The sequence below is a fragment of the Tetrao urogallus genome, assembly GCF_951394365.1.
Source record: "Tetrao urogallus genome assembly, chromosome: 11".
Lineage (NCBI taxonomy): Eukaryota > Metazoa > Chordata > Aves > Galliformes > Phasianidae > Tetrao > Tetrao urogallus.
Genome location: NC_136824.1, coordinates 4,775,592 through 4,802,900, shown reverse-complemented (window position 1 = coordinate 4,802,900; position 27,309 = coordinate 4,775,592).

The window sequence follows — 27,309 nt, the reverse complement described above, 5'->3', positions numbered from 1 at the left end:
ACTCATTGCCACTCTCCATATGTGAAGTGATGGATATTTTAAATGTAATTCTACTTATTTATATTTATATCTTACTAGTGACAGGTAAAAAGCATCAACAAATCACGGCAATTTTTAACTAGTCAGAGACAAGATTTATTTTCAGTATAGTTAGTATGCATACTGCGGTTATTAGGAAGAGTGATTCCCACCCAGAGAATCATTGTTTAGTCACGTGTAATTAAAACAAACTCCCCAAAAAAAGGAACCTCAAAACATACAGAAATATCACACAAAGGTAAAAGGTAAAATGGACAATGGTAGAAATGGGCTGCGTATGGACTGCAGCATCTCCCTGTGCTGGAAGTGGCTGCTGGAATTTGTAGGGCTAAAGAAAAGGGTGAGATTGCCTTCAACATACTATTTATTCAGCATGTTACCATTTCAGACTATTTAATTAAGTACATAATTAATTTATTAAGACGCTTCTGAACGTTAATTGTTAAAAAAAAAGTTAAGGCTGCAATAATAAATAGAGTCCTGCAGTTCTTGCTCAGGTTCCTATTTGACCACCTAATTTTCCGTAGAACTGTGAGTAAACAACCTTTGCAATTAAAGACAGGTAATGACAAAAATGTATTCACATATGGAGGTGTTCCTGGACGGAAAAACATTCTGTCAGAGCATCTAACATATGCACTTTTGCTGCAGTGCTATTATAATCAAGACGAGTGAGCTCTGTACAGTCTGTAAGACTTTTGTCATTACGCAGAGACCTTCAATAAGTGCAATGCTTCTTTCCCATCAGCTGCCATAGTTTCCTAGGACACCTTGACACGCTGCCAGACAAACCTACTGCCTGCCTCTGCTTCACTCTACACACTGCATGATCCACTACAAACTGCTGAAACCCTCACTTTGCAAGTGCCTAAAATGGATACAACTATAATTAATGACCTCTAAGGTCTCTGATAAAGCCATTTAGCATTTGCCAGGCACTTTGTGGGCTTTTGGGTCAAAAACAGTAACAGCAAGGTAGTATTATGAAGTTTCATCCTCAAGTTATAATAATATTTAATAGCAGGATCTTCACGTTGCTAGAAATAAAATCACATTGCAGAAATGTATAACAAAGAAAATGAAATTGAACACATCACCCATTCAAACAGACTTCAGGATTTACAACTTACAATCACAGAATTAGCAAGGTTGAAAACAACCTCTGAGTTCATCTAGTCCAACCATCCACCTGCCACTAATATTGCCCACAAGCTATGTTCCTCAGTGCCACATCCATGCCACACCTCAGTGCACGGTTCTTGAACAACTCCAGGGATGGTGACACACCACCTCCCTGGGCAGCCTGTGCGAATGCCTCACCACTCTTCCTGAGAAGAAGTGTTTCTTAACATCCAACCTGAACCTCCCCTGGATGAGGCTCTCATCCTATCACTCCCAGGAAAAGAGGCCAACTCCCACTTTGCCACAACCTCCTTTCAGGGAGTTGTAGGGAGCAATAAGGTCTCCCATGGGCCTCCTTTCCTCCACACTAAACAAACTTGGAGATGTTTTCTAGACCCGGACAATCACACAGCAATAAACCTGCTCTTACATAAGTAGCTTCTGCAGCTGTTAACAAATGTGAAACAAGTGTGAAAATGCCAACTGCAGCACCTTACTTGCAATGTGAGGCTGCTCCAAGGTATGAATTATCTTGAGCTGATTCAGTAACATCACGTGAAGGACAAAGAGGTTGCTTGTAGCTCATTCTGCAATGCTGTTTGAGCTGCAAGGGCTTATGAGTCACGCTCCGGAGAGTCTGCAAGGAAAAACACATTACATTTTCCAGGCCACCAAAACTCAAAGTGAGAAATCTACACGTGTTCAACCCATTCCCTCCCCAACACACACAGTTTAAACCCCAGTGGGATAGGGAATTTATTCGTTAATTCTTGAGCTTAAGCCTTCATCTGAGGAAGGGACGAGCATTGAAGTCTCTCATCTCGCATGGAGATGAAAGTTTCTCAGTTGGCCTCTTCACTGCAGCCTCCCCCTTCCAGGAAGAGATGAATCCCCATGGAAGAAATCCAAAACCCCTGGCCACCCAGCATATCCATCAGAAATAAAAACATCTTCACTGAGAAAAATGCATGCGTAGAACAGAGCACAATGCAAGGCAAGCTCTGCTTGCACAGAGCTGTAGGAAATGAAAGGTAAAAGCCAAAAAAGCCAAACGGAGTGGTGTTAAGATAACAACAGGACGTTGTTTTGATCCCAGGAGATCCCGTGGTTTTTCTTTTTAATAGTGTCACATAGAGTAACTTATAAAGGAGGCAGGGAAGGTGACACAATTTTATAACTCTGCGGGGGCTTCACACCATGGGACAAGATTCCTATTGTACAGAGGAATATTGGAAAGAAAAGGGGGAAAGGAAAAAAAAAAAAAAGAGCTTGCAAAGCAGATCTAAAATTACACCTATTCTCAAGGAAGATACAAATCTAGGCCAAAAGGATTGCTCATTACAATGAACTCCTAGGAACTTTTCTAGCAAACGCTTCACAGGTATTTATCAACTGAGCCCAGGGCAGGTGAGGAGGATCAGAAAGAAAGAAAAACAGCCTGCTTTCTCTCCACAACACTCTCAGCCCATTTTCTACATCTGTAGAGCTTCTAGTGAGTGTGGCCAGGCCTTCTCTACCCAGAGATACTATACCACGCATCAAGAGGGCTTTTAGCTCTCTCTCTGTTCCTCCCATCATTGGCAGCAGGGGTAGGCTCCCATTGCACTAATGGGCTCTGTGTCACCTAAGAAGGATGCTCTGCCTCATACACACAACACCAACAAATCAGTTGCAAATCTCAAGCCAAAATGTGGAACAAACCCAAGATAACGCCACCCTCTTATGAAAGAAACTCATAAACAGTTAAGCCCAAAATAACATCAACTGGGCAGGTTCAGAGGGAGAAACAAAATGCAACAACACTGTGTGGGCATCTGCGATTCTGAAACGATAATGTGAATCCAGGACCATCAATACAGTGGGATGAGTTCCCTGTCCCACTGTTGCTGTTGTGAGGTGAGGTCTCCAAAGATCTCTGCCTGAGCTAATTTCAGTTGTTTGCTGCAAAACTTCTTTTCTTCCCTTCCCACTCTGCATCACACAATGCTCTTTTTGGTGTTTCCGTTCACACTGCGGGCACTGATCCCTGCCAGGAGAGGTGTCAAAACTTCTAATAAAACGACTGCTCACGCAGAAAGTCTCACAGCTGAAATTTGGGAGCCGTACACACTCCCACACAAAGCAGGGCTGTCAGATCGGATTGCAAGGTGTCAGTTTACCCAATTCAAACCTGAGGCTCTATTAAAAAAATGCACAACAACCCATCCCCCTACAGACACACACACGAATGCAAGACGTCAATCAAAAGTAATTAATAGTTTTCCTTCCTCTTCCGTTCTCCAAAGAATGCCATGAGACAATAATCTGTGAACTCAAATGACTGATGAATAATATCCATGCAAAAATTAGGCTGGTGGTGAAACATCCGTAGTTGTTGTCAGTGCTACCTGAAGGCCATAGTCCAGACATCTCAAATGCCTCTGCAGTGCTGTGCTGAACTGCTCTGCACAGTGTGGAGTCTGGGAGGTGACAGAAGGCGTCGGCGCAGATGGGGAGGACAGATGCGGGGTTAAGCCAGATGTGAGGGAAAGAGCTCGGGGCCAGATTGGAGCCTTCAGCACCCACCATTTACGTCAAGCAACTGTGAATGATCTCATTTCCCAAGTCATCTAGGGCAAACGTGGCTTTCTGTAGAGAAGCCAATGCTTTTGGGGGCTGGTGAAAAAATAAAGAATCCAATTGAGCTTCACTGAGACCTGCAGGGATTTAACCCAAACTCCTCCAAACTGAAGGGCAGAGTTCAGTTATCCAACAAGACCTGCACAGAAGGGCAGTGTTACAGTTTCCTGACCCTTCACCTCAGCATCAGGCAGCATACCAAGTGCTAGAATGCTACTTTCTTTTTAACAATTAGGTGGGCACTTACCTGCAGAAGGATACAGAGAGGCTATCAGGTCTGTGGCCCCACTCTCCTTCTCCCTCATTAACCCACAAAATCCAATGCCAGATCTGCTCCTAGCCACAACATGGATCACAGCTGCGTATCTCTGCTTTCCCCCAAACACACCCACGGATGTGTTGGATCCAATCCACGTGGATGGAAATGCATTAGTAGACAAGCAACTATAAACGTACCAAAAAAAACCCCAACAACCTCCCTTTTTCTTCATGTTCTTTCTCTGGAAGAAAATATCTCTCTTTAGAGCCTCCTGACCAGGCACATGGAGGAGGCAGACACACCTGGCTGGCAAAGCGAGCTCCTCCAGCTGCATGTGATCACCTCCCTTCAGCCAAACCACTCTGGCTTAACAAGGAGTGACTATTAAAACTATTGTGCAACTTTTGCTTTGCTACTTCCCATCCAGTTCCATATGTAAAGGCATGGTTCTGCAATTAACCAGTGAAGAGCAGTTTCTCAATGTATATGCTGAAATTCTTTGCGTGATTACAGGTGGTAAATGACTCTAAATCATCCACTTTCACCATCTAATACACGCACTGCTTTTGTGGACAGGCATCATATTATATGTTCTGAAGGCGTTTTTTTTTCTTCCTCAAAGTTTTTTTTTTTTTCTTTTCCCATATTTTCTAACACATTGTCCTCTAATTCTACATCTAGCCTGAATGGGAAGAAGTCGCATGGCGCAGGTAGCTCCTCCCAGCCTGCTTGCAGGCAGCCTCACTCAAGACGACCACTACTACTCTTGCTATCTGTAAAGGGCCTTAAGTTGTTGCTGCAGCTATAACCCCATAAAGCTCTCTTCTTTTGTTCTCTTCCCGAGTCTGGTTCCTAGTACCCTTCAGACATTTTATTGATCTTTCTCCCCCTCTAGCTCATACATGCTAATTGTACCTCTGTAGCAAAACAATCTTATTATCATGTTAATTAGTGGGAGGGTTGTTGAGGGTTTCCAGTTCATTACCTGCTAATTTCAAGATAAATGAATCCACAGGTTACTAAGTAAATAAGGTCACCTATCAAGTACTTGTAAACGTGTTTGTAAACAAGGAGGGGAGATGGGGAGGGAGAGAAAGAGAAGCGTGTTTGGCTTGGATGGTGGGAAGTAGCTTTGGATACGGATTTGGCATCCCATGCTGGGGTGACTCCATTTCCCTTGAACTCATTTGTAATGGAAAGCGAATGTTTGCTGTCCACCTGGTTCCCCAGTGGGACGTTTCCTCCCTGCAACTACTTTGTGCGCTCAAAAGGCTCTTTGTGAGCAGATTACTCATTCGGAGGTTCGGTTGATTGTTGCTGCCTTTTGTGGTGAGAGCCAGGAGTGAGGACATGCACAAGGCAAAGCAGCACCAAAGGGGGAACAAAAAGCATGGTAGTGTGAGTCACGTAACCTCCCCCTCCGCAGCCTCACGTGGCTCAGGGTTATTCATATTGCCTTTATACGCAGGGACACGGGACAAAGGGATTCAATGGGCGAGGGGAAATAAACAGTCAGATCCTCTGCTGGGGTAAAATGATATATTGCTTTGAAATCCATGTGTCTACACCACCCCCAAACCTCCAACGGAGATCTCTCCAAGTGGGGCAAGTGGATAAAAGGACCATGTAGAAAAGCCTATCTGAGCTATGCGGATTGCAGAGGTAAAGTTATCAGCAGACAAAATGGAAAACGATGCTGAGTGAGCTCCCCCGGGGTCTGCCCTTGACCAGTTCTGTTCAACATGATTGTTAAAGCTAGTGAAATAAAGAATATGAGAATTAAATGTTCAGAGCACACCAAAGTGGGGAGGGCGGCCAGCTCTCAGAAAAGAAGGCAATTCAAAGAGAACATGATAAATTGGAAAGAAAAAAAAAAAATGGTCCAGCAAAAAAAATAAGGAATCACTCCTTGAGGGCAAGTTTGGAGTCCAAGACTGGGCAGGAACAAGACACGTGAATACAGCGAAAACCAGGCAAGGTGGTGATCCATCATTAAAGGCATGAAGAGATGAGCAGACCTCAAGTTGAGAGGAGAGAACACTGTCATGATGTTGTGGAGAAGGCAAACATCACATTAGCATTTGTAAGCAGGAGCGTTGCCAGCAGGATTCCTGAGTGACCTCCAGCCCATGCAGAGTTGGCTGGGGCCAGGTTTAGAGGGAGAGCTGAAAGATCAGAGCTTTGGGAATCCATCCTGTGAAAAAAAAAAAAGGGGAGGGGGGGACAAGGAAAACAACTGTTTCAATAGAGGGTCTTCAGAAATGCAAAAGATGAAAGAAGGAAATCATTTACCCTCCACAGCCATACTGACTATGCCAGAAAGGAAAGAATTTACCTCAGGGTTGGAAGGATTCAGGCCAGGAGAAGTCAAGTGCCTGTACTCCATGTTTAGAGCCAGCTTAAGGACCCGAGAACATCCAAGACAGGTCTATTGGAGATTTGCATCCTTGTGAGGAGGCTGAAAGCTTGGCAAGGTACCAGCAAAGATTTAAACTTGCAGTAGTGTCTTGAGTTCAGGTATCCGAATGATTCCCTCAGTGCAGCTTCTTAAAGTTATGGGCAGTGAACAGTGGAGTAATTTGCATGAAGATGCTATAAAATCTTTGGAAGAAGCTGGCACAGTCTGCCTGCCTTGGAGCAATGGGATCCAGTAGATCCCTACCCAGAACCTCCTCAGGTACCTCTCATTTTGTATATAGGCGAGAACTCACTAACCCTCCATCTGACAACAGTGTTGATGGATTCATCTTTCAAAACCCACGTTTGAGTCTGTTCCAGAGGTTTGTAGCAGTTCAGAATGGAACACAGACTTTCCAAGGGTGGTCCAATGAAGTAGACCCGAGAGGAGCTGGGCAAATTGCAGTGAGTCATCCATTTGCCCCATCCCACCTTTTTCTCTGAGGGAGATGTCTGTAAACACTCTTCCACTTTGCCAAATTTGTTCCAAATTCTGTTTAAAAGATATTCCTGTGGTGAATTTCCTTCTTTTTCCCTGAGTTGCCTTTAAAACTTGTTATTTGTGCCAAAAGCTCTGTCATATGAGTCACCTGATATTCTCCCACCAGCTGGATGAGCACACAACAAGTTGTATCATCAGCTTCCAAGGGTGAACGATCATGAGAAACATATTTAAAAATGCTTTTTGCGAGCATGCATGATGGAAATAGCCAGTTGAATGTTTGCTAAAAACAAGTGCAAAGGCACCACAAAAAAACTGGCCAGGCAGATTCATTTCATTTTCTCTGTTTTTTGTTGTGGTTTTTTTCCCCACTCCATTGTATTTGAAAAGCTGTATATTTCTCCAATTTTATGAACTAAAAAGTAGAAATAGTTTCTTTTTAAGAGTAGTGGCTGATATCAAATGCATGTGAAATCCTTCTTTGAACTCTGAATCGCTTGTGCATTTCTTCAGATACCAGCAGCTCAAGGAGCTTAAATATCAAGAATGGCAAATATGAGGAATATTCAGCATGAACTTATCATCACTGTAACTGAACAATTCAGTTATGTGCATGAAGCATCATCAAAGGGGATTCTGCATACGTAATTATTTAATTTTCACCTGCTTGCCATGTAGGATTAAAACAGACTTAAGAAACAACGCTTTCTGTGTTCATTTTTGGAGTGGGCTTGGGAATTTTGGGGTTGTTTTTCTGTGGTTAGCTGTATAATTAACCCAAAGCCTATTAAGGCAGACTCAAGTGTTTGTACCGTCTGGTTTTGGTATCCCTTTCAGAACACCTCTAATGTTACTGTGCAAAGTGCAGATACAGCAGCCCAACTGCCATCTGAAACACTGAATTCTCTCCTCTTCTTTTTTTTAATTAAGATAATAAATTGGTCTTAAATTATCCCTGAAATCAGACCAGTGTTGATTACAATGGGTCTCATGCTGTGACAGCTCAAGATGATGTTATTTTTATTCCTTTTCAATGAGATCTTAATCTCTCCCTGCGTGTAAACAAATTGTCACAGTAACCTTGTTCTTTAATCTCCCAGCTGAAGACCTTTAAAGCATTGGGAGATAACAGATCTAACTGAGATTTCATCAGCTTTCAGGCTTTTACAGATATGCCGCATGCCTCTCCCACTGCTGCAGTCTTTAAATGTTGGAGGAGAGAAGTGCACATTACACTCCAATGCTCGCCTTGAACGTTTGAAAATAGTATCCGCCCAGCAACATGCACTCCAGGGCTCAGATCTGTGATGGAATTGGGATGCAGGCAGGAGGCAGGTTGGTGCTTTCGTGGCAGAACTGCGGCTCTTCGGTGTCACTGCCCTGCTCTGGACAGCAATGGGCAGCAATAAATGCCAGCCTGCATTTCTCATTCTCCTCCTAGCAAAAGGAAACTGCTCCAGCGCGCAGTTAGGAAGAAGAATGAAAGGATCAGAGGTAGCTCACTTTTTATTTTTTCTCTCTCTTCCACCTGCTTTGCAAATATGAACTAATTCATCTTCTAAAGCAACAGATACATAATTATACCCAGTCAGCTATTACAAATGGGGGAAAAGAGGCAACAGGCAGCAAAGTTATTTGCCTAAGGCCCTGCAGTCTCTGGCTCACGAGCAGTGAGTAATTGCCCACCCTGGGGAACCCAAATCTTCGGCCTCGTTGCTCTCCACTGAATACTTTGGAGCAAACTCCCAGGATTAGCTGACATCAATAACTGCTTTCCAGCTAAGTTCCCGAACCTTTTTTCCACCGGCTCATGGCAGGGATAATGCTGCCAACCCCACCTGTGAATACTTCTTTAAAAAATAATGTCAACAATCTGCGCGTCAGGCTACTTCAGTGCATTCAGATGAGCATTTTTCATGTTTGAGGGCATGTAAGCATCATTATTCATAGTGGTAGGACTGGGAATACTCAATAGCATCCATAAACCTGGTGTGCATTTCCTTACAGGTGAACATTATTTGTGAGTAGACATATGGGTACATTTTCCAAACACTATACAGGAGCCACTGCACACAGGAAAAAATCTGTTCCTGTTAAAATGGTTTTTGCCCAGGCATCTATTGATGCTTGGAAAATGCACTCCATTTATTTACTGGCGTGCCAGTTATTTGTCTATATAACAATGTTTTCTGTCAAGGCAAAAAATTTATTGCTCCTACAGTTTAAACTCTTTCATTGAAAATTCAGCCAAAACTATTCCAAGTCTGACAGAAAGGCCTCTTTGCAAACAGCACAGATCTCTGCATCAGGTTTTCAGTAATATTGTCCCCCATTTACTGCCGACTTTCATTTGTTTTAATATGCTTCCAGATCAAATTTAAAAGCACTTCATATATTTCAAGAGTATTTTAAAGATGGAGCAGATCTACGTTAACAGCTTATAAGTAGCAAATAAATACATATACATACATGTGTATGTATATAATGCAAATTGCTTTTCATTAACATTGCCATCATCTGAGAATTATTTCTCTGCTTCTGGATGTTTGCTTTCTGAGAAGTTGGAGTAAATAAGCACTTTTCAGACGAAAACAGACAGAGTTCTTCCAAGGAAGAATCTTAAGCTGATGGTGCACATTTTACCACATTTCATATCACATTTCTTCATCAGAAATAACAAAATGCTTCAGCAGCATTAACAACAATAACCAGTTTTTAATACCAAATTATTCTACAGATGTCTCCCCAGTTTGCCAAATTATTTTCTTGGAGTTGTAAGAGCCCCAGATAGTGATCTGAGGATACAGAAAGTTGGACTCTATAGGTCTAAAACGCTTATTTTTTGTTCAGGGTGGGTTTCTATTCTGAAATTCCTTCAGCTTTTCTCTCTTTCTTTTTTCTTTCTTTCCCTCCTCCTTTCTCTCTTTCTTTCTTTTTTTCTCATTTTTTTTCTTTCTCCTTAAGCATCCTGCCATTCAATTTCTAGGAAAATTGATATAATCAGCTCAGGAATGATTCCAGAGAATCACGGTTACTCATCGTTTTCTGAAAATATTATAAATAGATAATAGGAAGCATTTATTTATTCATTTATTTGCCAGCAGGCTGGTGAAGTGACAACACTCAGAGCTGAGTTTGGGAATATTTACTAGCTGAAGCCTGAAACCAAACGGCAGCAGACATGGCTCATAGCGTGAGGAAAAATAAGCTGCTATTGATACTCCCTATTTTCATGCTTCAGAATTTCAGTTTGGAAAATGAAAGAAGAGAACAAGACAGACTTTGCCCGCGGTTGAGAGGCCTGACTGCTCCAGAGGCATGTTGTCCCTACAGCTCCTGATCACCGGAGCCTCCCCATTATCTCCATCGTCTCAGGTGTCAGGAGGAGCGACAGCCATCAGCAGATGCTGCGTGGTGATGCGAAGACAGGGCAGGGCTCTCAGAGAGGACAACTCCATTAAGCCACTGCAGCAGGGCAGAGCACACCTCCCTCCTTGCTTTGCTGTGGGTAATTCCTCCGTGGACACACAGAGTGCTTTTGGAACAAGTACTTAGGATACTTGCACTATCGCATGGGGCTGCCCCAGCACTTCAAGCCTTACAGCACGCACAGGTTACAACCTGAGATAACGCAGGGACACTGTTTTTTGCTAATCTGAAACTAGTTCTTGGATCGCTCCCTAACTACCCTTTCTCCCTATAGTCATTCCAAAAAGAAAACATCCCTGATAAGACGTTATTAAAAATGCATAGTGGCTTTAAATGTAAATATCAGCTGGAAGCTCTGCCTTAGATTCTGCAGCTGCAGTTCAAGTCAATGTGCTTAGCCCCATCTATTCCTTATCATAACGAGGGCTAGCAAAATACCACAGCCCGAACCAAGCATAACTTGTCTTGCAACTTCTGAAAGAGTGAAGATCAATTTTCTCCCTGAGCAACAGCATAATTCATCAGCAGAGTGGAGACTAAACTGTGGCAAGAACAAATAGCAGAGAGGTACAGAAAGAGAGAAAGAGAAGGGGCTGAAAGGAACACAAAGACAAAGCAATTTGCAAGCTAGCGAGGTGCCGCCTGGCCTGGAAGAGGTGGTTCTGTGCACAACCCCTGCATGCCATTTGCAGAGCAGTGAGCCCCAGAGTTACAGTGTGAGACCCATCCTGCACTAAGGCATAGGCTGCCTCGCTGTAAGCACATCCCTTGTTCTCATGAGTCTGTTTGGAGCCTGCTGAAATGTGGAGAGACAGGTACCTCCATCCACCACTCGGAACAGCCTTCCCCGTGGTGCTGCCAACACAATTTTAAAGAAGATGGTGTAGATGATTGCTTCAGTGAATTTACACATGATGGCAAATAACTATGCTTAATAAAACCGAGAGAGCCTTAATGATTTCATTTTGGTGATTTAATTTATAAAAGCAAAGCTTAATCATTTAATAGCGTCATTAAGAAAACACCACAGGAAGTTTAGAAATAAAGAATCATCCATATCTCCTGAGAAATGAGTTTTTTTCGAACATTCAGCTCGTGACAAAATAAAATGGAAAGCTTACAGCTTCTTAAATAATTGCACTTGAAATATAAGCAATCCCTAAAGAATCCATTTAGCCTCATCTTCCGCAGCACTGAAGAATTGCATTTCTGCTCACCACTGTGTGAAAGAGGCTCCACAAGTAAGAGACAACACTGGTGATGGGAGTGTGTGTACGCTTTTTTGGTTAAGGAATTCTTTGTGAACTAACTGCAAATGTCACAGCAGCAACAGCAAAAAATAAAATGAAATATACAACATGTTTATTTCAAAAGCAGCAGTTTAAAACAAAATCACACTAGAACATTGCATTTAGTGAAATGGTGGTGGAAGCACCCGTTACCAGCAAATCACAGTGCACGTGTCTGCATGTCTGTCTGTCCATGCATGCACGTGCACACACAAGTGTGTATGAGTCCCTCATGGAAGTCTCCAAGGACTGGATTAACCAAGAGTTTGTATTGGGGTAATGGAAAATATGACCTCATTAGCACTAGGTTTGTCATTTGCTCCATAACACAAAAGTAAATTACAATGTATTAATGCAGTTAGTGTTGTTTTTAATGTGCACTGGGATACAATAAAAGTTTTTATTGGGGAAGTGTGATGGCATGTTTTCACTACGGCATTAGCACTTGTCTTCTGATAGGGCAGCCAGTCATATTACCCAGTGGAACACTCCTATAATGATGTAGTAAAATTTGACTCTGATATAGTAAAATCTGTTTATGGCAAAGCTGCTTTTTCACACAATTGGGCTGGGACAGGGAGCAGAAAGGACATAGCTAAAAGAATTCCTTCATAACTCTGTTTTCATAGAAAGTGTTTCAAAACAAACAAACAAGCAAACAAGCATTCCCAGGCTTCAGGCCTGCCCAGACAAATTGCCATGCCCATACTATCCATTTCTCTCCACGTGGTTTCTTCTCTTCCTCACCCCATCCAGCAGCTGCCATAAATTAGTGACCACGTCTGGGTGCAGGAACCCAAACAGTATTGTAATTTCACACACTTTTAATGGGCTTGTTGCAGAGTTTTGCACGTACAACCCAACCTATATAAAACCACCTTGGGCACACTCATGTTAGAGGCAAAGTGATGGAGGAGAGCAGGGGCTGGGATCCATCCCAGAGCGAACAGAGCTTGCTTGTGCTTGCTGCAGGGCTGGCAGCCCACACCCTCCTGCCCACGCTCCTTTACTGCCTTGCAAACAACAGGTTTGTGGTACTAACGAAGGCTCACAGGTGCTTCCCAGATTGCTCATTTTAAGCCACGAGTTTGCCTTTCCCTTTCTGCTAACTGGAAAAAGAAAGCTTCTTGCATTTAAACTCATTCTCATAGCTCCATCCATGTCTCTCTGCTCTTCCTCCTTTCCTCTCTGCTCATATTTGCTACCTTTTATGTTTGAGGGTAAAGAAACGGAGTTTTGCTTTTCCATCTGAGATGCACTGAACCAGCTCAGTTATCCCTTCAGAGGGTTTTGTGAGAACAAGAGCTGGAGTGCAAAATTTTCTAGGATGAATCTGTGAGAGACGTTCATTAAAACAAGAAAAAGACAAGTGAGAAAGTCCTGAATAAGGCTTTGTAATGAATGGACCCAACTAACCCACGCCTGTGGCTTGCTTGCTAGTCTAGTGACAGTAGTTGAAAGTTATTTATTTGTTTGTAATATACTTTTCCACCGGAACACTTTAGTAATAAAGAGACATGAGGGGAGACACATTAGAAAGTGTGCCATACATCAAAATGAAAAGTACCACATAAGCTACATGATAAACGTAGGATAAAATGTACTTTGTTTTCCACAAGACAAAGCAATAAGGAAAATGCTGTGTCTGGTGTAATTCTGAGCTTGGAACTTCTGCTTGTTATTTATTTTTATTAAGCAAATATACAGCCCTGTAAATGTACCTGGTGCTAACTAAACAAGGATAACATGCCGTCCAGGTCGGGAGAAGTTCAGAGCCCAACGTGGCCAAGGTACTGTGCAGGATAGGCAAAACAAAAGACCACGATTCAGGGAAATACTGAGAGGTTTTAGGTGAAAACAAGCAGAATATATAAAAGAAGCATATAATGGGGCTATTGAAACTCCACAGAATCATTAACAGGTATAAACGTATCTCCTTCTTAAACACTCTTCTTCCCATTTATTGATTTATTCCCCGGTGGCATATTGTTTAAATCCTTCACCGTGGATCCCAAAGCAAGGACAGCCTTTGTGTTATTTGTACAGTGCTTAGCACAGCCCGGCCCCGATCTTTCACCGGGGGCTCTTCTATTTCTTTTGCCAGCATCGCTAATATAATGAGCAGAACTGAAGACGAGAGCAAGGAAGAAAAGCATCTGCAAGACGAGAGTCAACAAATTCTGAGGATGACACCAGAGGACTCCAGACAAGAAAGGGGGAGAGGAGGAGGAGGAGGAAGAAAGAGTTTCCGCGGGGGCAGTGGCAGTGATTATCTGCTTTGCTTCTCTTACTTATTTGCTCAGGAGCTCTTGCAGTTTTACTTGAAAACGCACAAGGAGAAGAGAAAAAAAGAGAAAAAAGAAGAAGTTATTTTGACTTACAAAAGCGAGGAAAGGTCATTAGGAAGACTTGAGAACCAATAAAGCTCTTTAAATCCTTCCTACTTGTAATGCATAGAGCAAAGCTTACAGGAAAGCTGCAGCTAAGAAAATTACAAATGGTAATGCTATTATTTGGCATATAGTTGCCAAAGGCATTCAATATAAAGATTTTACAGAGGTGTCAACTGATATATAGCAAACACACAAACAGTCTCCAGCACTGTAACATATGCAAGGAGAGCTGAGGCTAAATATTAAGCATATGAATTATATATTGCTGCGACACGAGGCTGAGAAAATGCTTGCTGTGCACCATAGTTAAAATGAGCAATAAATACCAGCGTTAATGCTGGCAATGTCTTGTTGGGGAAGGTTCCTCCAAGACCCCTCTCCCAGGTTTGGGTTTCAAACCGTTTTCTGCTGCATTGGATAATGAAGTGATTAGACTGCTCCTTTCTGAGACTGTTACATATTTAAAACAGGTTCCACCGCTGCCTTGTTTTAAACATCAGAACCTGTTTTGGGCGCCAGAAATGTGAAACATGAACATCAATAGCTTTCTCCTGCCAAGATAAGAGCTTGCTGCAGAGGCCAAACATATGTCTTTCTTTCCTTCCCCAGGGAGGTTTCTGGATAAGGAAGAGGTGTGTCTGTACCTGAGCTGCTTAAAATGGCTCAGCCACATATGTGCATTTTGTGAACTTCCCTTTGCTCTTGCTAAGATTTTGTCCTCAGAGCCGCGGCCATCTGCGTTCATCAGGCCTGAGGCTGGCCTCACCGCTAAAGGGGTTTTAGCACCAGGGTTGGAGCCTTGTGGTGGGTGAGAGCAAGAAAGGGTGACCCCCAAGATTGCCCTTTGAAAGCAGCAGCAGGTTCCTCTCGATAAAATGCAATGCGATTCACCACCACCCACCTCGGCGCCAGTGAGGTTCAGGTGAGGGAGGCGATAGCAATGCAAATGTGTGACACTGCCTATGTCAAAGCAGAGCTTCTGGGCCAGGAAAAGCAATGTCTGGCCATGCTGGGCAGCCAAGGCGATGTCTCTGCCACCTCATGCTGGCAGTACTGCCCATGCCCAACGCCCCACGCAAATGGGACAAAGCACAGCTTTGTCTTTGGCAAGCTTGCCCAAAAGGCAAATTAGTTCTTGCAGCTCAAGTTTAATGAACAAAAAGTGCTAGTAGTAACCAGACCCTTCCCTCCCTCCGACAAGGTGGGGTAGTGTCAGGGCAAACTCAGCTGGGGACTGGAAGAAAGACTTTCCTTGTGTTTCGCCCTGCATGAGTGACTCTGTGCAACCCAACGCAGGGCTGATCCACCCTTGGCTGCCTTCCCCTGCAGTCACAGCAGAGAAAAGAGTCACCTGAGCCAGGCTGCCACCCAGCTGCTGGCTGCCAGCCCTAGGATGCTCTCTAGGGAGACAGCTGGAGCCCAAACCTGGGCTTCCCAGCCGAGATTTCCTTCCATCTCTTCTGTTTTGCCATGCAAAATGTTCAGAGCTCTGCCCTTTCCAGCGCCATATCTGCACCCTAGGTGCTTGCTTGTGCCTTGAAATCACAACCCAAAACACACCAGAAAATATATAAAGATATATAACAGTATATACAGAAGAATAATATATAATGTGGAATGATACACAATGATACGTAATATATAAAAAGGTGTAACAATATATAACAAATTAGGTGGATCTAGAAACTCAGTCTGATTGTAAAAAGTGACAGTATTTCATGCTTCCTTCTTCAAAATGTACATCAGAACCCCAGGTCACTTTTATAGTGCAAGGACTAACGGGGATTCACAACTACATTCAGGAGTGGTGGATGTGAAGCTACAGGGTGACTTCAGCTTCACCCTTTATTATGTAAAAGGCCTCAAGTGTGGTCTGACCATATGTGTAGAGCCAGTCCTCAAGCACTGGCAGCCACCTTTGAAGTAGAAACAGCAGTAAGAGAACACAGACCTGGAGAGATACAGAAAATGACCCTAAAAATGCAGGGAGCTTTGGATAGCAAAACTGATGGTTGCCTTGTGGCATTTTGGCTCCGGTAAGGAGCCAGAGCTCCTAAATCTTCACAGTCAGCACCATCCAATTTTTAAGCAGTTAGGCAGTGATAAATAAATGCTCATTTAACTGCCTCTTATTGAAATTAATAGGAATGAATCATCCTGGCATTTTTGAAAAATCTCTCTGAAGCAGCTTAGGTGCCCAGATATCTTCAGCAGCATAGACTTTTCAAGTACTAGTTAGAACCTGCTTCCTGATGTGTCTCACAGCACTAAATCACATAGAATGAATGGAGTTTCTTAATGAATGGGAGAAGATGGGGCTCAGCTGCCAAGCTCCCCTTGCCTTGTGCAGAGCATGGCAGTAGCTGTGTCTGCCTTCCCTTAGGCAGTCAAAATTTGGGTGGAAACCATGCACTCCATCCTGTTAGCCAGAGTTGCACGCACACCCTTTCCATTGCAGTGCTGCTCTTCAGCCCTGGATTCATTTACATTTTCCAAAATATTTTGTTTTTTTTTCTCCCTGGGTCTCTGGGCACACAGAGTCTCCCCAGGGAGGTTACATCCACGTCCATCACTCTCTCCTGTACCATGGTACCTGCAGTGCTACCTGGCCCAAAGCCCCTGACAAACCTGAGTTTTGTTAAGGCAGGCTCCCTCTCATTTGTCCATCAGGCTCCCAGGGAGCCCAGAACAACTTTGCTGGCTCAATGCTTGAGAGGCAGAAACCATGCTACTCTGTCAGAGATTCCAGCCACCAAAAATTCAAACTGCCACAAGTACAGAGGTCAGAGGGAGATGGGACGGGGCTGCCATGGGGAGAAAGAGAGCTCAGCTACTTCTGTGGTCATGAGCTTGTTCCCAGCCAAAAGGCTTTAGTCCATGGGAGTTGCTGTGAGAAGAGAAGTGAAGGGAAGGCATTTGGGAATGCTTTGCATCCTTTTGTGTTTGATTTTGGATGGCTTGGGAGGCACAGCACATTCAGATCCCAATGTCATTGTTTAAGGGGTTGTTTGTTTTCATTCCCCTCCTCCCAACATAGAAAATTAAATTTGGCACACGGAGACTGGGCACTGATGACTCTTCAGGGATAGATTTTTATTACGTTTAGGAGACAGTCAAAATAGTTTTTGACATTATTTTATTCTAGGAATTATAACCGAAATCCTGAGGGATGGAGACACGCAAAGCCCACTGTAAAGCAGTGGGAGAAGCTGATTGCCCAAGGCTCCTTTGAAATCCCAGATTATGTTATGGATATAGTCACACAATTGAAAGTGATCCATTTAGCACAGTTTAACCAGTTACTGCCTGCCAGATGAGGCGTGGGAACTGCTTCTGTGGTTGAAGCAAACTTGCTAGCTACAAGGTGGCTGTACTTCAAGCAAGAGCATGGCACTGATGGGTGATAGCTTCTCCAGCCACAGCCACTCAACCAGCAGGTTGCGTGCCAGCACCTCGTGGCACGGAGTTATGATATCACTGGGATGTGTCCTAATGGCACTTCTAAGCTTCCAGCATGTGGTGGCCTCAGTGCATCTGCTGTGTGTCTGAGGGTACAGTCCTAATGCTGCGAACAAGCTATAAGGGATGAATGAAACAATAATCAATGGGTGAAGGGCAGAAGGTAACAATAATGCTACGTAGAGTGGATAATAGGTACGTAACATGTTTTTTACAACTGCTGGATATCCAGAATCAAGACTTCACTGCATTTAAGGGAGAGGGAGATTTGCTCCAGAATGAACATAGAAACATTTGTTATTGTAGGATTGCTGTTGTAGGGGAACAAAATAATGCAAGCTCAAATCTCAGCCACTCCTTGCACATGGTTGCAACTCTGCCTGTGCAAAGAGAGTATCTGTATGCAAAAAAAAAAAAAAAAATATATATATATATATATAAAATAAAAGCATGAGGGTACATTTCTTTGAAAAATATGCATTGTTTCACATTTGGAAAATCTAAAACAAACTCTCTATATTTTTGGCCCCGGAAACTCAGCTGGCTACTTGAATTAAACTGGCCAGCTACATCTTTTCCGCAGCTCCGCACGCAGTTAATAATAGCACTACTTTGAAGTTAGCCAATTCCTTTCCTCTGACAGTCTCGGAGTGCTTTTGAAATGCAACTAAATGTTATTATTCCCATGTAGTAGCTCAGGATAAACCATGAGAAAGTAAACGGTTTGCTGAAGGCTGCAGAGTGGCAGAGCTCAGGTTTCTCGTGTTCCTGTAGGTCAGTGACATCCAATTTGGGGGTCCTACAATGCAATGCGTTTTCTCAGGCAGACATTTGAAGCTTTTCACCCTGGTCCTTCCTTTATCATATGACTATTAGCGGACTGAATTGGAGGCATTACCATCTCATACGGCCATGCTGTAGATGTGTGCCCTGTGTCATGTGGGAGAGGAGTTGCTGTGGGACTCAGAAAAATGAAAGCAGCAGGAGCTGACCTCAGCATCACAAAACCTGGCCTACAGCTCAGTGCGTGCCCAAATCCTAACCTCAGCCAGAAGAGAGGGCTGCAGAGAGCAGGCTCTGAGTGGGATAAATTGTGATGGGCTAGGAGCTATAGCTATGGCACTTCTGTTCTTACTAATACACCTGCAATCACTCACCGTGTTCATTATCACAACAGTTCTTGTATTTTTATTCATCAGTGAGAGCAAAATGACCGAGCCTCCTGATGCCTTTGTCTGCGAAACACTTTTGTCTGCTGTTTTTGTATCACCTTTGCCATCGCAGCTGTAACAAATCACCTTGTTAATGTTACAGTGCTTGTTCTTGTGGCCCGGGGTGATGCCTTGTAGACTGGTGGGCAATGCTCACATAACTATAATCCGATGCATTTTCATGCAATTAGTATGCAGCGGAATTGTCCTCAGATACTCACCCACATGCAAAAAGATTAAATAAGACCCATTTAGCATCACGAATTGTCCTGTTAGGAGTTAATGAGGTCTGGTAGCTTGCCAAAGTCCAACACACAGAAAGCTCCGGCAGGCCAGGAGGGGAAAAAGGAGGAGCTGCTGGGTTCAGCCAGATAGACCTTGAAGTGCAACAGCTGTGCCTTGTCTTTGAGGAGAGGATCAAGTAGAGAATATGAGATAGGCAAACGTTGGCTTAAACTTTCTTCTCTCTTTGATTGTCCTTGGACATCTGCCTCATCTCCTGTCAAGAATGTTTGGCAGCTGTGAGCCCAGAATAACACAACCGCTCAGCCAGCCCGCTATCGCCGTCCTCTAATACTTTAAGCCAACTAGTCTCTGCTGTGTGCCTCGACCGATCCTGAACTATGCTAATGCCTTGAGCTAACTAGGCTTTCTAACGGCCCGGGAAATACATAGAAGTGGGGTCTGTGGTTTATTTTCCTCACGTGCTAATTGGCTTTAATTGTTGGCCAATTGGATTTCAAGTTGAGAAAAGGGTGCCCCAGACAAAAGGAAAAGTGTTAACTTAAGACCGTGGGAGAGACGGGCCATTCTGTTCCGTTTCTAATGCAGTAGACTTTATGCAGATGCGTAAGTCTCAGGGCAATGGCTGTCCTAGAAAGATTTCTCAAGCATAACCAATGCAGTTTCTTATAAAATATATGCTTCCATATGGGCTGAATGTCATTAACGTTCAGCTATTTGCTGAAGTGTAAATTCCCATCTTTCAGAACCAAAGCTCTGTGCTCATTTCACCTCAAAAATGTAGGTGTAGGTAATAGGAATACAAGATTAATTCAGCTAGTGGCTTTAGAAGTAGAAATTCTTTGGCCAAAGCTTTATTATGCCCCCACAACCATGGCAAGGAACTAGGGAGGGCTTCCATCCTACACATACCCCTATGCTTCTTCAACAGGCACAAACCCTCTCTAAATAAGAAGGGCACTCGGGTTCTGCACCCATGCAGCCTCTGAGCAGGATATCACATCATAAGAGTCATTCTTTAGTGACACCAGATTTATTACCACTGCATTTCCATTTTCAAATTAGTTTCTGGGAAGAGAATTGGGCCATGTTAATAAACCTGTGAGATCAACCTGCCCAAGTGGCATCTGTGAAATCTTTAATGTGCTTGTCCCCCCAAATCCCTGACAGATAGGGTAGTACAATTACATGTCCTTTGCTGAGGGCACAGAAGGAGACATCCTAGCATACCTTGGAGCTATTTGGGATCATAAATACCTATGAAAATATGTGCTAGAGAGACTAAAGGCCAGCTTTTCAAAACTAAATTAGTAGGATTTAGGTGCTTAACCTGCTTAAGCGCTTGTAAGAACTTGCTGAAGAACTACAGAAAACTTGATCAGAAGTGATTTGCCTCGGTCAATTCAGCAGCTCTTTGCAGAGGGAGTCTATGTCCTAAAACCCAGTGATAGGAATCTGGGCCATTAGGACCCAGCAAAGTTCCTGAGCAAAACCTCAAACAAATCCTCATCATTATATATAACATCTAGAAATAGGATCAGATTATGGCATTGCAAAGATGACACACTGACTGACAGTTGTTTTCCATGCTCCATTTCATGAAGGCTATTCCTTAAACAAAACTCTCTTCAAGATATTTTCACTTGCCCAGCAGCTTTTTTGCTGAAGATCCATGCAATTTTTGTATAAGCTACACCAAAACCAAGGATTAGCAACAAAGATGCTTAGGCAGACCTCATTCTCACACAAAATTTAACAAAGTTTTCTCTGTCCTTTGAGCCCTAAAGCAGCAGATATGTGTTCTCTCGTGCCTGTATCCTGATAGTCTGTATAGTCTGTATAGTCCTGATAGTCTGTGCCTGTATCCTGATTGGAGCAAACACAAAAATGTTCTTCAAGTCTGGACCTGATCACAAGGACCTTTATAACTCAGTCTTTACTGTTGTGATTCAATGTATTGAAATATTTGACTAAATGTTTCCAACTCAAGTGGGAAACCTGACTGCACATGGGACCAGTGCTGAGGGTGTCAGAACCAGAATACAGAAGCATTCTAGCACTACTTTTCCACCTGGGACAAGAAATAGAAGTACCATAAATCTCAGGACTTGTTTTCCTAAAAGGAGTACAGATATTTGGTTAAATACAGACAGCAGGCTGCTCTATCCAAATCAAGCTTGAGCTATGAGCACCTTGACCTCTTTCTTGGTAAAAAGAAACAAAAAAGTATCTTAATTCCATTCTATCTCCTTACTCTATGTAAACTGCTGTAAGGAAAGCAAAAACAGAGGAACTATGCAGGGGAGTGACAAATTCATCAAATTCCTCAGTTAAATCTACTGCCTAGTGATAATATCATGCTCTTCTCCAAGAAACACAATATTGTCTCCTGGTGTACAAAGCACCGGGGGGGGGGGGGGGAACATACTTGCAAAAACTTCCAGCTACAGTGAATCTGACCCGATGCACTTGTTCTCGGGGGCAAGACCTGAGCTCAGCCTCCTCAGCAGTTCAGTGACACCATGGGATTAGCACGGAGGGACTTTGCTGCCTTGCAAAGCTCTCGGTCACTGCTGCTGCCTGCAAACACTGCTGCATGCTGGCATCTCATCCTTTCCGATAGTATTCATGGGAGGTATGTGCTGCTTGTAGGAGCAAACTGACCAAATTGAACTCTTTGTTTCCCTTGCGTGCCATATCTTCTTCTTCCAAGAGCACCTCAGCATCCACGATGTGAGGAAGATGTGGCAGATAGCAGCCCTGCAGATGAGACTGTCACAGAGCGCTTCCCTGCCTACAGTATTTTCACTTGGGATTGTCCCAGTTTGGCTGCTTTTGTGTCCTCGGCCATCACCGAGGAAAGCTGCACACTAGACACCTTCTGCAGCTAGTCAACACATCTCTGGGTTTTGTCAGGAGGGGTAACTGAGGGCTGACGCCGGTCACCTGCTCTGAAGTGCACTGCTTTCCAGTGCTCAGCGATTCCCAAGAAGCTGCAAGTGGATGTGAGTGGCAGATGCTAACAGACACCAGAGAGCCCGGATCGCCAGCCTTGCCTCTCACTGACAAATTGCCCCTTCGCCGCAAACATCTCCGAGCAGAACTTATCTCCCCATCGCCGCGCTGGCCGCCCCTCTTTGCAAAGGCAGCGTCCTTCCAGGTGGATTATTTTCCACTCAAAGGCTGATGCCTGCAACAGCAATCTTGAAAGTCTCCTGCTATCTGCTTCTCACTCCTCACAAGACAAGACAAGACCACCCAGTGCTTTGCCTGAAGAAATATTACACCCGCCTGCGGGTCGGCGTGCCTGGAATCGGCCCGGGGAGCACATCGACAATGAGTTACCCAGCTTAGAAAGCACAAGGGGATTAATAACTTGGACAGTGTGCTGGATAAAACTGAACTCAGAAACAATCCTACATCCAAACCCCATCAGAATTTTAATCTTTACAGACTTTTAGCTCCGCGGCCCAATAAATCCTTTCCATAGTGACTCATTGTTACCCTGATCTTCCTTATAAAACACACGGTGGAAACAGTGTAACATTTTCCTTTCTTATTGCTCTCCTTTGTAAAACCATCTTTCCTTGTATCTCACTGCCATTTGCCTGTTAGTCATGGGCTTCACTCCTGAATGAGCCACTTAAGAAATGTTACACTGATGTCAAATTGATACATGTCTTGTGAATACCTCATACTTTCTCTTTATTTAATGTGAAAAGGCGGTGCTCAGGACTGACCAAAAATTGGGGACGTTTTGGTGTGAAGTTTCAGCAGTTCTTCTATTGCAAAATAATTACCCTGTCGCAGAAATCAGAGTATAAGAGTTCACTCAAGGCCACCAACATTTCATGTTTCAGATATTTTTTCTTTCATTTCTCTTCAAGAAATTGAAATTCCTTGCAGAGGACATTATTTACATTTCTTAAGAAACCCTCCAAACACATTTTCTAAGGGATCCTGCTGCCAGACCTGGTAAGCTGCAATTGCAGATCCATGTGTTTTCCCTGTGAACTCGGCCCAGCAAAGAGCTTTCCCAGATATTTCAAACCTGGGAGCCCACATCGATAAATCAGCCCCAGAGGAAGAGCAGGCAGGGATTTTCATGAGATCTGAGAAGGCAGAGTGGCAACAACATGAATGAGGAACAAAAATAATGCTGTCCTGCAAATTAGTTTTCTGTCTCAGGCTGCGCCCTGCCTTTTGGAAGACTGCTTGTCTGCTAATATGATGCATTTTCAGGATTATTTTCAACCCTTCTGCTGATGTGAGTCTCATACAGACTGGAATTTCACATGTTTTGATTGAGAGCATTAGGACAAGGTTGTAGTGCCCCAGAATGAGTGCAGGGGAGAAGCTGAAGCCGTGGCTGGAGCAGGGCAGCAAGCACGTGGCCAGCCTCATCAGCTGCTGCATGATTCCTCCTAAGCTTTAATGCAAGCAGCCAGCTTACATTTTGAGATTCAACCTTCTGCACATACTAGAGTCCTTGACCACTCTCATACAGAAAAGGAAAAAAAAAAAAAAAAAAAAAAAAAGGAAAGAAGAAAAAAAGAAAAAAAAAGAAAAAAGAAAAAAGAAAAAAGAAATCCTGCTTATTTAGGCAGATGTTCATTTTTTCCTTTAAAACGTGCCTGTTCCATCTTCTTTCTGATTCTTTGGGGTATTTTTCCTCAGCACAGCATTACTGTGGGTTTAAGCTGAGACATGAGTCAATCCCCTCCTTTAAAGTAAACTGATTTCCCCACTCCTTTCCCTGTGATATCTATTTTGGAGGCTCTCAACTCCCTGGTGGGCCAGTGGGACATCCCGCTGGCTCTTTATGGCTGGTGGTCCGCAGGAGGGAATAGGATTACATATCTCAGCAGCCAATGGTGCTGCCTGTATGTTCAATAAACTGACTTTAAAAAAAAATAACAAAACACACACACACACAGCATGTCCTTCTTACCCTGCTTTGCTCAGTGTGACCAAACCTACGGAGCCAGAGCGAGCGAGTTCTATAGCGATAACGGTCACCGTTGACTTTCCCTTTCCTGATTTCACCTCTTTCATTATGTCAGAGAGCTTTGTTCCAGACTAGGAGATTATGCAATGGGCTGAGGAGGAGATGTGACTTCAGTGAGATATAGCGCACAAAAAAGTGTGACCAATCGCAATGACAGGGGCTCCGATGGTAGCTTGTGATGGAGTGAAATTAAATCCCTAACCAAACAATGCGGCATTATGCTATATTCTATAGGCACCCTTGTTGAGGGTAGATTGAGAGAAAAAGAGACGGGCAAAAAGAAAGATGCACACATACTTTCCCCATCCTTGTTCCCAGCGAGCCCTTTCCCCCACTGTCAGCCTGGGAGTAAACAACAAAAAGCAACAACAACAAAAAAAACCCGTAACAGTTGGGATGTGGGACGTGGGGTGAGGTGTCGGGGGTGGAGGCAATGCCAAGCGGACACCCACGTCACCGCCTGTCCCCATGCCTCCACACAAGGCCTCCTGCTCGTTTGCCCTCCTTCCTAATTAAAGTGCTCCCTTAGGAGGGCCGGAGAAGAAGGATGTGTGTACACCTTTGTGCCTGGCTGCTCCACGCTTCCTTGGGCGATATCTTGGGGCCTTCCTGATGGCTCTTTTCATGCTAAATAACTGACCTAGGCGGCCTTACTGCCCCATTCATCTCTTCTACATAAACAAACTATTCATTCTCTGAGGAATAGGTGCATCTGTTCACCCAGGCCCAGCTCCTCGGGGAAGCCAAGGAGAGACCTGACACTATTTAAGGAGATGGAACACAACATGCTGTTAAGAGAGGCTGCGTTGTCCTGGGGCCATCCAGGTGTTAAATCACTCAGTGGCCCCTACAGGGTCTGGAGCCAAACATCGAAACAAAAGGCAAAGACAGGGAAGGAGAGCGCCAGATATCACAGCTCCTGCTTTCTTTTGCTTGCTAGGCTTTTCGGGAGCAGTGTATTGACAGGATGGAAAATGAAGCTGACTCTAGGAGGCTAGGAGCACTCAACACAGCCACAAGCTTTATGAGCTGGTCAGCACCGCTAATGTTCTCAGAGCAACACTCTTGTGGGACTTCTGAGTTCGCTTTGCCCTGGGAAGAAACAATAGTTCAAGCTGTGAAATGTTTTACATTCAACTTCCACCTCTCCCCCCGTCTTCGGTGAAGTTGCCATGAGCCCAGACTTTAAAAACATTCAGACTTAAAAGGTTAAGATTTAAGTGCTGCTGATTTTATCTGGGCTTTTAACTAACATAGGCAGGTGGATTAGAGATATGTGTACAATCTCCACTCTAGACACTTGGGTAAATATGCACAAGTGCTGAGTGAGCCAAGGAAGGAATCTGATGTTATTGTCTATTAATTTGAAAGCAGAGATTAAAGAAAGTGCAGAAATCAGTAGTGTAAATATCAAAAAGGATTTCCATTTATATGTAAGAACATTACTCTAGCAGTCTGGCTATTTCAAATAACATGAAAGCTTTTTTTCTGAAGAAAAAGAACTGTGAATTTGTTTAAATTTACATATTTTCTTCCCCCTTTGTTTGCAGGAATGGTCGCCATGCTAGCAGCTAGGAAGCAGTTTGCTTGGCAGGGCTGGGTTTTGTTCTGAGCCTGCATTTGCCAGAGGACTTGTGAACACCAAAAGTATTCCACAAAGTTACATGAGAAGCAACTGAGCTGGGATTTCCCCTTCTTTTTTTTTCTCTTTTTTTTTCTGGTGTAATATTTGTGATTATTTTTTCCCCCTTTTTATTTTCACTGCACAACAGCTTGAAAACAGTCTGATTTTCTAGTAATACTTTTGTTATTCAGAAATATTCATGAAACGAAAACTTGGCAGAAATAATCCGCAGGTGATGAGGCATTTCAAAACCATCTTGGCTGTGGCTGTTGGTTGAGTCAGCAATGCGGCTGCCTACCCATCTCCTTGGCATTGCTTCTGCCTTCTCCTCAGGATCCTATAGCTGATTTTTTAACAAACAATGGATAATACATAGCGAGCACCATCAAAACAAATGCAGTGTCTGCACTTCCTCTTAGGAAATAACAGCAAAAAAAATGTATCTACTTCATTCATATAGCCTGTATTTTTAATACTGCAAGAAATAACATTTTCTCTAGAATAGCAGTTGTGTCTGCACGTGATAGGTGCTCTTTAAAAGCATACTTTTGGTTAAATTATCAAGGAGTTCTCTACTTTTCTGAAAGCTTTACAAATTCCTGAAGGTCATCTGAATACTCAAAAATAATGCACAATATGACCCCATGAATCAAATAGGCCAAGCTCAGCACTTTTATTAGCAGAAATATTCATGAATCTTTTATCCTTCTCCTTAGTCCACCAGCTCTTATTTTCACCCTGTTCTCTTCTTAATGCAACATTTCATAGGAATGCCAAGAAAAAGGAGCCCGGCTTCAGGTTTAATTGCTAATATTTCTAAATTTAGTCAGCATAAAATCCATCTGAGGCTCCAAAGATTTTCCCTGTAATCTGCAGAACCTGAGTTTGAATCTAGCCCAGGAGAGCACCACAGCAAATAAATACCATCTGATCTCCACAGAAATCTGACAAGAGTTCAGCTGTTTTCCACCTTGCTACAAGTGTATCAGAGTTGATTTCCCAATGTAATGCTTTAGGGGAAAAAGTCAATTAAAATGCAACTGTCCCAATTTCATTGAAAGTCACTGATCAGCAGGAATCACTATACATGCGGTTATTATATGGTTTTTTCTTTTCTGTTAAACAGGCCAATGCCACGTCCTTGTGTCATCTTGCTTCATGATTGAGGTAACAGTGGACAAACAACAGCCATATGAGAGAAAAGGATCCCAGTTTTCCACAATTGCCAGACAACTGCTCACTCCTCCCATCCTTCTCACCTGCTTCCGGGATCAATATAGGCTTAAACTCTGCAATATTTGGCTGGAAGCACCCAGTATGGGATTGCCAGCTTTGTTACATACCAACTTTTTCCCTATCACTGCACCTGAAAGGGGGTTAGGCGATACAGAAAGGAGCCAATCAGGGATGCTGGAAACCAGCCACATTTGGTTATCATTTCACTGACCTAACCATTCTTTACTTTGGACCATATAAAGGTCTTATGGAAGATGCCAAGCTTTAACAGCCAAAGAAAAAAGTGAAGTCTTTACAGTTCTCTTTCTCCAGCTGGTATCACAGATCTATCTATGTCACGATTCAACCTTGTACATTGTCTCAACTACAGAAATGTAGACAAGCTAATCTTATTGAAGACTGGATTTGCACTTTCTTACGCAGCAGCTACCTTAGCTAGCTATAGATAGAATGTTTTCCATATTTCAGTGAGAAAGCCT